Source organism: Arachis duranensis, chromosome 1 (genome assembly GCF_000817695.3).
Source record: "Arachis duranensis cultivar V14167 chromosome 1, aradu.V14167.gnm2.J7QH, whole genome shotgun sequence".
Taxonomy (NCBI): domain Eukaryota; kingdom Viridiplantae; phylum Streptophyta; class Magnoliopsida; order Fabales; family Fabaceae; genus Arachis; species Arachis duranensis.
The window spans coordinates 64,250,340-64,254,498 of NC_029772.3; the positions used below are offsets into that span (position 1 = coordinate 64,250,340).

Consider the following 4,159-nt stretch of genomic DNA (forward strand, 5'->3'; position numbering starts at 1 on the left):
CACACCAAACTTAGAGTTTGACTGTGGGGGCTCTTCTTGACTCTGAACTGTGAGAATCTCTTCATGCTTACTCTCTTTTGTCACAGAGGGATGGCCTTGTGCCTTAAACACAAGGTAGTTCCCATTCAATTGAAGGACTAATTCACCTCTGTTGACATCTATCATAGCTTCTGCTGTGGCTAGGAAAGGTCTTCCAAGGATGATGCATTCATCCTTTTCCTTTCTAGTGTCTAAGATTATGAAATCAGCAGGGATGAGGCCTTCAACCTTTATTAACACGTCCTCCACTATTCCATAAGGTTGTCTTACTGACTTGTCTGCCAATTGTAATGAGAACAAGGCAGGTTGTACCTCAATGATCCCCATATTCTCCATTACAGAGAGTGGCATAAGATTTATCCCTGGCTCCAGATCACATAGAGACTTTTCAAAGGTCATGGTGCCTATGGTACAAGGTATTAAGAGCTTGCCAGGATCTTGTTTCTTTTGAGGTAGAGTTTTTTGAATCCAGGTATCTAGTTCACTAATGAGCAGGGGAGGTTTACTTTCCCAAGTCTCATTACCAAACAACTTGGCATTCAGCTTCATGATAGCTCCTAAATATTGAGCAACTTGCTCTCCAGTCACATCTTCATCCTCTTCAGAGGAAGAATAGTCTTCAGAGCTCATGAATGGCAGAAGGAGATTTAATGGAATCTCTATGGTCTCTGTATGAGCCTCAGATTCCTTTATATCCTTAATAGGAAATTCCTTCTTGCTTGAGGGATGTCCCAGGAGGTCTTCCTCACTAGGATTTTTGTCCTCATCCTCCCTTGTGCATTCGGCTACATTGATCACATCAATGGCCTTGCACTCTCCTTTTGGATTCTCTTCTGTATTGCTTGGGAGAATACTGGGAGGAGTTTCAATGACTTTCTTACTCAGCTGGCCCACTTGTGCCTCCAGATTTCTGATGGAGGATCTTATTTCATTCATGAAACTGAGAGTGGCCTTTGACAGATCAGAGACTAGATTGGCTAAATTAGAAGTGTTTTGTTCAGAATTCTCTGTCTGTTGCTGAGAAGATGATGGATATGGCTTGCTATTGTTCAGCCTATTGCGTCCACCATTGTTAAAGCCTTGTTGAGGCTTTTGTTGATCCTTCCATGAGAAATTTGGATAATTTCTCCAAGATGGATTATAGGTGTTTCCATAAGGTTCACCCATGTAATTAACCTCTGCCATGGCAGGGTTCTCAGGATCATAAGCTTCTTCAAAAGTTGCCTCTTTAGTACTGTTGGATGCATGTTGCCATCCATTCAGACTTTGAGAGATCATATTGACTTGCTGAGTCAACACTTTGTTCTGAGCCAATATGGCATTCAGAGCATCAATTTCAAGAACTCCTTTCTTCTGAGGTATCCCATTATTCACGGAATTCCTCTCAGAGGTGTACATGAATTGGTTGTTTGCAACCATGTCAATGAGTTCTTGAGCCTCTTCAGGTGTTTTCTTTAGGTGAATAGATCCACCTACAGAATGGTTCAATGACATTTTCGAAAATTTAGATAGACCATAATAGAATATATCTAATATGGTCCATTCTGAAAACATGTCAGATGGACATCTTTTGGTCAGCTGCTTGTATCTTTCCCAAGCTTCATAGAGGGATTCACCATCTTTTTGTTTGAAGTTTTGAACATCCACTCTTAGCTTGCTCAGCTTCTGAGGAGGAAAGAATTTATCCAAGAAGGCTGTGACCAGCTTATCCCAGGAGTCCAGGCTATCCTTGAGTTGTGAATCCAACCATATTCTATCTCTGTCTCTTACAGCAAAAGGGAAAAGCATGAGTCTGTAGACTTCAGGATCAACTCCATTCGTCTTTACAGTCTCACAGATCTGCAAGAACTCAGTTAAAAACTGGTAAGGATCTTCAGATGGAAGTCCATAAAACTTACAGTTTTGTTGCATTAAGGCAACTAACTGAGGTTTCAGCTCAAAGTTATTGGCTCCAATGGCAGGAATGGAGATGCTTCTTCCATCAAACTTGGACGTTGGCTTTGTGAAGTCACCAAGCATTCTCCTTGCATTATTATTATTTTCGGCTGCCATCTCCTTCTCTTGTTCTAATATTTCTGAAAGGTTACCTTTAGATTGTTGTAACTTAGCTTCTCTTAATTTTCTCTTCAGAGTCCTTTCAGGTTCTGGATCAATTTCAACAAGAGTTCCTTTATCCTTGTTCCTGCTCATATGAAAGAGAAGAAAACAAGAAAAGAAAGAGGAATCCTCTATGTCACAGTATAGAGATTCCTTTATGTTAGTAGAAAAAGAAAGGGGAGAAGAAAGTAGAAGAGGGGATTCGGATATTAGGTGCAGAGAGATGAAGAGAAGTGTTAGTAATTGAATAAATAAATAGAATAAGAAAAGATGGGGAGAATTTCGAAAATAATTTTGAAAAAAGGGATTAGTAATTTTCGAAAATTAGAGATAAGATAAGATTAAAATTAAAATTTAAAACAAAAGATTTTTTGAAAAAGAGATGAGATATTTTCGAAAATTAGATAGGGAAAACTAGTTAGGTGGTTTTGAAAAAGATATGAAACAAACAAAAAGTCAAAGAGTTAGTTGAAAAAGATATTAAAATCAAAATTTGAAAAGATAGGAAGATAGGAGGTTAGATAAGATATTTTGAAATCAAATTTTGAAAAAGATAAAATTTTTGAAAAAGATAAGATAAAAGATAAAAGATTTGTTGAAAAAGATTTAATTTTTAAAAAGACTTAACCAACAAGAAACCACAAGATAAGATTCTAGAATTTAAAGATTGAACCTTGCTTAACAAGCAAGTAACAAACTTCAAATTTTTGAACCAATCACATTAATTGTTAGCTAATTTTCGAAAATATGATATAAAGATAAGAAAAAGATTTTGAAAATTATTTTGAAAAAGATTTTTGAAAATTTTCGAAAAAGAGGAAAAATTGGAAAAGATATGATTTTTGAAAAAGATTTTGAAAACATAAGATTTTTAAAATTGAAAATTTGATTTGACTTGTAAGAAACAACTAGTTTTGAAAATTTTTGACTAAGTCAACTTCAAATTTTCGAAATTTTGAGAGAAAAAAAGGAAAAGATATTTTTTTTATTTTTGAATTTTTAATTATGAGAGAGAAAAACACAAAAATGACCCAAAACATAAAAATTTTGGATCAAAACACATGATGCATGCAAGAACACTATGAATGTCAAGATGAACACCAAGAACACTTTGAAGGTCATGATGAACATCAAGAACATATTTTTGAAAAATTTTTAATGCAAAGAGAACATGCAAGACACCAAACTTAGAAATCTTTAATGCATGGACTCTAACAAACAAAAAATGCATATGAAAAACAACAAACAACACAAAACAAGAAAACATCAAGATCAAACAAGAGGACTTATCAAGAACAACTTGAAGATCATGAAGAACACTATGAATGCATGGAGTTTTCGAAAAATCCAAGAAAAATTTTTAAGGCATGCAATTGACACCAAACTTAAGAATTGACTCAAGACTCAAACAAGAAATACAAAATATTTTTTATTTTTATGATTTTATTAATTTTTTTTTTGGATTTTTATTAATTTTTTCAAAAACAAGGTTTGGAAAAACGAAAAAGAAAAGAAAAATTTTGAAAAAGTTTTTGAAAAGAAAATTACCTAATCTGAGCAACAAGATGAACCGTCAATTGTCTGTACTCGAACAATCCCCGGCAACGGCGCCAAAAAATTGGTGGACAAAATTGTGATTGCCCTCTTTGTATTTGCATGAGATTTATTTAATGGCTCTTTGGCATATGTGATCACAACTACGTTCAACTTAACCAGCAAGTGTACTGGGTCATCCAAGTAATAGCTTACGTGAGTAAGGGTCGATCCCACAGAGATTGTTGGTATGAAGCAAACTATGGTCACCTTGTAAGTCTCAGTTAGGCAGATTAAATAGTTTATGATGAGTTCGAAAATTAATTAATAAAAAGAAAATAACAGGGATAGAAATACTTATGTAAATTAATAGGGGGAATTTCAGATAAGTGTATGGAGATGCTGTGCTCCTCTTGAATCTCTACTTTCCTATTACATTCATCCAATCCTTCCTACTCCTTTCCATGGCAAGCTGTATGTAGGGCATCAC

At 35.1% G+C, this 4,159-nt stretch overlaps 1 non-coding gene across 1 annotated transcript; it reads left to right on the forward strand.

Moving 5' to 3' along the window:
- Window positions 1-1,591: 1,591 nt before the first annotated feature.
- Window positions 1,592-1,695, forward strand: LOC127742510 (small nucleolar RNA R71). The gene has a single exon (XR_008003809.1). It is a non-coding gene; the product is annotated as a small nucleolar RNA R71 (small nucleolar RNA).
- Window positions 1,696-4,159: the final 2,464 nt, after the last annotated feature.